Source organism: Bison bison, unplaced genomic scaffold, assembly GCF_000754665.1.
Source record: "Bison bison bison isolate TAMUID 2011002044 unplaced genomic scaffold, Bison_UMD1.0 scf7180017864305, whole genome shotgun sequence".
Classification (NCBI taxonomy): Eukaryota; Metazoa; Chordata; class Mammalia; order Artiodactyla; family Bovidae; genus Bison; species Bison bison.
In genome coordinates this window covers 1440055-1447649 of record NW_011494877.1, presented here as the reverse complement: position 1 = coordinate 1447649, position 7595 = coordinate 1440055, and the positions used below count along the sequence as shown (strand labels likewise).

General features: G+C 44.9%; 1 protein-coding gene across 2 annotated transcripts in view; it reads left to right on the top strand.

Annotated features, from left to right (window-relative positions):
* RXRG (retinoid X receptor, gamma) overlaps nucleotides 1-7595 on the top strand; it is a 60487-nt gene that overhangs the window by 27846 nt on the left and 25046 nt on the right. The window contains exon 1 of one of the 2 annotated variants that reach the window (XM_010851973.1): nucleotides 3872-4016. The exons of the other annotated variant lie outside the window; for it this stretch is intronic. The gene's annotated coding sequence lies outside the window, so the exon portion shown is untranslated. Of the gene's footprint in view, nucleotides 1-3871; nucleotides 4017-7595 lie in introns of those variants that run through there. 2 annotated transcript variants of the gene reach the window in all.

Here is a 7595-nt window from a genome sequence, read left to right as displayed (position 1 = left end):
AATCAAAAATGGGCCAAAGAACTAAATAGACATTTCTCCAAAGAAGACATACAGAGGGCTAACAAACACATGAAAAGATGCTCAACATCACTCATTATCAGAGAAATGCAAATCAAAACCACAGTGAGGTACCATTTCACACCAGTCAGAATGGCTGTGATCCAAAAGTCTACAAGCAATAAATGCTGGAGAGGGTGTGGAGAAAAGGGAACCCTCTTACACTGTTGGTGGGAATGCAAACTAGTACAGCCACTATGGAGAACAGTGTGGAGATTCCTTTAAAAAACTGGAAATAGAACTGCCTTATGACCCAGAAATCCCACTGCTGGGCATACACACTGAGGAAACCAGAACTGAAAGAGACACGTGTACCCCAATGTTCATCGCAGCACTGTTTATAATAGCCAGGACATGGAAGCAACCTAGATGTCCATCAGCAGATGAATGGATAAGAAAGCCGTGGTACATATACACAATGGAGTATTATTCAGCCGTTAAAAAGAATATATTTGAATCAGTTCTAATGAGGTGGATGAAACTGGAGCCTACTATACAGAGTGAAGTAAGCCAGAAAGAAAAACACCAGTACAGTATACTAACGCATGTATATGGAATTTAGAAAGATGGTAATGATAACCCTGTATGTGAGACAGCAAAAGAGACACAGATGTATAGAACAGTCTTTTGGACTCTGTGGGAGAGGGCAAGGGTGGGATGATTTAGGAGAATGGCATTGAAGTATATATAATATCATATAAGAAATGAATCGCCAGTCCAGGTTTGATGCAGGATACAGGATGCTTGGGGCTGGTGCACTGGGATGACCCAGAGGGATGGTACGGGAGGGAGGTGGGAGGGGGCTTCAGGATGGGGAACACGTGTACACCCATGGCAGATTCATGTTGATGTGTGGCAAAACCAATACAATATTGTAAAGTAATTAGCCTCCAATTAAAATAAATAAATTTAAATTTAAAAAAAGAAAGAAAGTGAAAGAGGAGAGTGAAAAAGTTTGCTTAAAACTCAACAATCAGAAAACTAAGATCATGGCATCTGGTCCCATAACTTCATGGCAAATAGGTGGGGAAACAATGAGAGACTTTATTTTGGGGGGAGACTCCAAATCACTACAGATGGTGACTGTAGCCATGAAATTAAAAGATGCTTGCTCCTTGGAAGAAAAGCTATGACCAACCTAGACAGCATATTAAAAAGCAGAGACATTACTTTGCCAACAAAGGTCTGTCTAGTCAAAGCTGTATTTTCTCCAGTAGTCATGTATGGATGTGAGAGTTGGACCATAAAGAAAACTGAGCGCCAAAGAATTGATGCTTTTGAACTGTGGTGTTGGAGAAGACTCTTGAGAGTCCTTTGGACTGAAAGGAGATCAAATCAGTCAATCTTAAAGGAAATCAGTCCTGAATATTCATTGGAAGGACTGATGCTGAAGCTGAAGCTCCAATGCTTTGGTCACCTGTTGTGAAGAACTGACTCATCAGAAAAGACCCTGATGTTGGAAAAGATTGAAGGCAGGAGGAGAAGGGGATGACAGAGGATGAGATGGTTGGATGGCATCACCAACTCAATGGACATGAGTTTGAATAAGCTCCGGGAGTTGGTGGTGGACAGGGAAGACTGGCGTGTTGCAGTCCATGGGGTCACAAGGAGTTGGACATGACTGAGTGACTGAACTGAACTGAGGAAGGTTCTGTTTCAGATGGTGGGGGAGTTGGTCTAGGCTGCAGCCTGGGTGCAAGTCAGCTCTTCATGTCCCGACTACAGGAGCAGCTACCTTCTTTTCTCGAGGTATCCCTCAGGACTGCGAAAATCTAAACCAAATCAGGAAAATACAGTGACGTCTCTGCTCACATCATGTCCATTGATATCCCATTGGTCTAAGGAAACTGTATGTCTGACTCCAACACTGGTGGGACAGGGGAATAATTTGTGCCTGTTTTAGTGTAAGGAACTACAAAGACATGCTGCAAAGGTTGTGAAGAATTAGGAAGAGTGAAGCATTAGGAATAATAACCCTGTCTACCACACTCTCACTGTGCTGGTACCTCACGACTAGGGTCAGGGTCCCTCTCGTCCCAACTACCAGCACGTCTAGCAGTAGAATTCGTAGGTCTTATAGTGTCTTTTGAATTTATAGTTTGAAGAAGAGACAAAGCCCCCATTGGTTTAGCATTTCTTACTGCTACAAAGAGAATTGCAGAGACTCTCGCTAGACAGAGAGTGTGTGCTCAGAGTCTAAAAGCAAAGCCATGTGGAGTCATAGAATTTTATAGCCAGTAAGGACATCAGAAAGTTTTTCATATGTGGATTAAAGAAACTGGAGAAGACCTTATCAGTTCTCTAGTGTAGGGATTATAGGAGCCAGGGGCCAGACAGGTAACACCGGGGGGCGAATCAGATGGGTGAGGGTTGTAGAGAGCTGCCCTCCCCACTTGAAGCCATTCAAATTCAGAGACTTGAAGTATTTCATGGCCAAGGAGAGTACTTCTGTGGGTCCCATTTGGCCAGTCCCTTTAACCCTAATTTGTAATCTAATGGCCCTCACCTGTAGGATCTTTCTCAGCATACACATTTCTCCCTCATCCCATATTTTGGCCTTTGTGTGAGTTGTAAAAGCCCCACAGAGGATTCTAACTGCCCCATCCCCGCCCAGCTGAGAACCACTAATTCTGTCCAGGCTTCTCATCCGAAATAGGCTCAGTGGGCTCAGGTGATGTGTCCAGCTTCACGCAGCTAGTCACAGCGGAGCCAGGGTTAGACCCCAAGTCTCCACACCCCACTCAATCTCCATGATGCTGCATTTACTCACACCTATGGTGTCTTCTATCTTAAACAGTGACCCCAGGATCTTCCTGTTGGCTGCCAAGGATTAAAAGATGAATAATCAGTGATCCCAAGGAGTCCTGTGGGGCATGTGGCACATCACGCAGATAAATTGCAACATTGTGTAGGTGTAGGGACAGAACCGAAGGGAGCATAAAAAAGGGACCTGAGAACTTCCAGTCTTGCGTTCCATGACAGTGTCAGCCAGCCACTCAGAGGAGTGGAGACCAGACGGCAGTGGGAAGGGACGTGGATTTATGCCACTCTCTCCCACTGTCATCAGCAGAGCTGGTGATCCTCTACCCTTTAGAACATGGGATCTTGAAGAGATTTGTTTATTCATTTTCATTCATGTGAATGGATTTCAGGAGGGCAGGTCAAAGTCAATAGATTAGAGACAGAGAGGGAGATTGAAGTTCTGGAAGTAAAATTTTGCAAAGGACTCTCACATTTATTCAAATAACTATTTAGCAGGACCTAATCTGTGTCACTATTTGACACTGTCCTAGGTTCTAGGGATAAGCACTGAATAAGTCTTTACTTTCATGGCAATTATACTGCAGCAGGCAAGACAGACAAAAACCAAATGAATGAACCAGATAGTTTCAAATGACCATGACTATATTCATGAAGATATAAAACAGGGTAAGGTTATGACCGGTGACAGGATTTGTGGGTGGGGAGGGGGCAAGCCACCCGCCCTCCAAGCCTGCTTTTGGACACACTCCCATCTCAGTGAGCCAAATTTGGCCAATAAATTCAGCTCCACAGCCGTGTGAGTGGCAGGGCTGCTATTCCCAGACCATATGTCTGTACAGAGGGATTGGGGTTGAAAGGTCAGCTGGAAGCTCTGGTCCTGGCCAACTGGGTTGTGTGCAGAGGCCAAAGCCAAGTTTGGCTAAGAGAGCTGCATTAAGCTTGCCAAGCACTGGGAGCTCAGCAGCCCCAGACACAGGGCGGCATTTGGGGCTTGGTTTCTGGAGCCACAGGGCAGTGACATTTTGCCCAATTAACTAGGTGACACGGGACACCCAGTGCCTTCAGAGTTAGCCACCGTGGGCCGGGCTCTGAACGCCCCAGACAGACGGTTCCTATGCAGCCTGCCTTTCTTGCCCAGGACTGAGGCTGAGTGGAGTTCATGTGGGAACATGTGTGTTCTGTGACCTGAGTCTCGGGTGAGTGTGATTTAGGGGTGAGGGGAGAAATGAGGTGCTCGGGGTGAGAGCAGGCGGGGTGTCCTGTTCTGCGCTCTGCCTTTCTGGTGTTTGAGCTTCTCTTTTTGCTCTTGTTGGATTTTCAGTCTTGAGAAGTAAAGAGAAGTGAACTGATTACTCCGGAAGCAAGGACCATGTAACCTTTTGCAAAAACATCACTTTGAACTTATATTTATCTCAGTTTCTTTTTCTCTATTGTGGGATAACACACTTTGCCCTGATTATCCGACAGAGATTTTTTGTATGTATCAAACAAGATGTGGACTTAAGAAATCCCTTCTTAAGTACTTATGATGCTCTATGGCCATAACGTGGTATTATTTTTACTATTATTATTATTATACCCAGGTGGCATATCAGGCACCAAGGTGATGAATATTATATACCTACGTGATCATTAGTCCAAGTGTGTGTTCTTTGTTGTTGAAAGGTTCCAGAGAAGTTCATTTCAACAAGCATTCATTACACTAAGAACTGGAGATTTTAAAAATGTATAAGACTCAGTCCCTGGCCTGGGGAGGATCTAAGTGGAGTGAACTGTTTCCCAAAACAACATGTTTATAATTGAGGAGATATTTATGCAGCTTTCTGACAGATGATCTAGATTACATTTTCCAGTGTGTGTGTGTGTGTATAATGCTGTATTTTTGTAAGTTTGATGTCTGTTGACTGGACTCTGAAGCAGGACCTGCAAGCCTTTGGAAGGCTCCCACCTGATTTGCCTGTCCCAACCCTGCTGCCTGATCTGGGTTCTGTCACTGACAATTCCTGCCCAGGTAGTGACTGATAACTGAATTGTTGCCCTTTCAGATGTTTGCATTTTTACAGAGATTACTTTGATCATAAAAGTTGCAAATGTGAGACTTCCCCAGTGGTCTAGTGGTTAAGACTCTGCACTCCCACTGCAGGGAACACATGTTTGATCCCTGATTGGGAAAATAAGATCTCACAGCTGTGTGGCGTGACCAAAAATTAAAAAATAATAAAAATATAAATAAAGATTTAAAAATGTTGGAGCTAGAACAGATCTTGAATACCATCTTGTTTAATGATCTTTAAAAGGCCATAAAGTCTTCAAGTGAAAGCATGTTTGGAAGTCATTGCACATTAAGTAAAAACAGGTCTGGTGAACTCGAGGTAGGAGATATGAAAACTTCTTACTCAACCTCCCCACCCCCTGCCACACATATTCTCAGCTTGAAAACCACTGCTTTAGTCTGTGCATAAGTTAGTGGAGTCTCTGAGTGAAGTCATCCTGTCAAGATCACACAGCAATGAAGTGGCAAGTCCAGGCTCTGTACTTTTCACAGTGAAGACCCTCACTCCACTAAAGATATGCCACTCTAAGGACTCCACCCCCTGGAAGAGGAGTGCCTGCCTGAATCCTGCCTGGCTGGCAACATATCTGCCTTGAATGGAATAATTTGGGCTGAAAGCAGCTCAGAAATGTGGGACCTGATGTTTGGTGATGGCTCCAGGGCATCTAGGATGCATTCGGTCCTTGGCTGAGAGTCTGCAAATGGAAGACAGGTCAGCCAAGTGTGTTTCTCTCCTTTTTCTCAGGAGCAGCCAGCCGCCTGGTAAATTCCAGCTCTGAAGTGCTCACTTCAGCAGAGCTGCTTCTAATGGAATAAGACAGCTGGAGCTGTGGGACTGGGACCAGGCAGCTAATGGGTTTGAGCTCTGGTGGCTGCCTTCAATCTCATCTACCAATGCTCTTAGCCCCCACAAACCCCAAGCCAGCAAAAAGACAGACAGAGGAGAGGGTATCAACCCATCTGTCCCCACCACCGCCTCCCACCACCATCCAACCCAGGAAGAGGAAGGGTTTTGGAGAGGGGCTGCCAGGAGACAGTGACCCAGTCTACTCCTCCGGGGGCTCATTGCCTATAAGGTGGGGGCTGGAAACATCCAGGGCAGGGGCGGTCTGGGGGCTCCTGCCACACAAGACAGACAAGGTGGGGAAGGAAGAATGATAAGCTGGGATCCAGAAGCCCGGGTTCCAGCCCCAACATGTTAGATCAGGGAAGGTGCCTAACCTGCTGCATGGGCAGCTGCCATAGCCTCAGCTGTCTCTCTTCTCTTCCTTGTGCTGCTGCCTCATCCTTTAAGGGCTTTTTTCCTTTGCTGGAAACCTCATGGCTCCTCATGGCCTCTCAGATTAAATCCACTCACTTTCCCTGAGTAATCAAGCCTCAGCTTGGTTACAGCCCACCTCTCAATCTTATTTCCCACCCATCCACACAAATAGTTGGGTTTCTCTCCAGGTCTTTGTTGTCAAAACCTTTCACCCACTGGCTCATTCAAATACCATTCTTTTTTTAAAATTGTCAAGTCCCAGATCAAATGCTCCTTCCTTCAAGACATCTTCCCTAATCTCGCTTGTGATCTTTCTTTCCTAAATTATCCCAACCAGCTTTTTATCTCAATGTCCAGTTTCCTGAGGCAGTGCCTGCATCTTCTCTTTTGTATCCCAGTAGGACCTGTGAATGAATGAATAAATGAACCACTTTATGGCTCAGTTTCCTCAGCTGAAAAATAGGAAAACCTCATAGGGTTGTTGTGAGGATTAAAATAGTTAATTGGCTCTGAGCAAACTTTCCTTGGATGGTAGCACTGAGTAGCAAGAACAATAATTACTGTTCTGTGATCACTGCAGACTGGAGAAGGTGGAGCTGGTCCTACTGGAGATGGGAGTGGGAAGGGAAGATGGGTGAGGGTCTCCTGAGCCCCAGGTGATACTGTCTTCCTCCTTATTCCCATGATATTTCTTATTCATTTCAGGATTTGCAGACAAAGGTCAGTTAGGGAGTTCTCTAAAATATTTCTTTTTCGTGGGATGGATCTAACTTTCCGTGAGATGCTCAGAATTCCTAGCACATAGCAGAATGTTGGTTCATAATAAACATTCAAAATCTGAATTAACTGGATTTTATTGGGGTGATAGGAGCTGCAAATTATGGAACATCTACTGTGTACCAGGCATTGTGACAGGCATTTTACATTATCATCTCATCTAATCCTCCCAGTGACTCTGTAAATTAGGTATTACTATGTTCATTTTACAGACAAGGAGACAGAAGGTTAAGGAAGATAAATAAGGAGTAATGTTGACCTGGGATCCAGGACTGCTTTGAAGTCATGCAGCTAATAAGGGTAGACGGGGAGTCAATCCCAGGGCCGTGTGATTTCAAAGCAAGTTTTCTCCTCTACATCAGTGTTTCGGACCCCTGGACTGCCATTAGCATTATCTGATCAACTTAAAGAAATGCCAGCACCAATGACCCTCAGACCATTTCTTGGTGTGGGACTTTGGAATTAAATTTTTTTCCAAAGCTCCCAGGAGTACATTCAGCAATGAGAACCACGGTATTACACCAAAAGAGAAAAAAATGCTAAACATAAATTCTAAATAAATTCAGTTCAGTTCAGTTCAGTCGCTCAGTCGTGTCTGACTCTTTGCAACCCCATGAATCACAGCACGCCAGGCCTCCCTGTCCATCACCATCTCCCAGAGTTCACTCAAACTCATGTCCATCG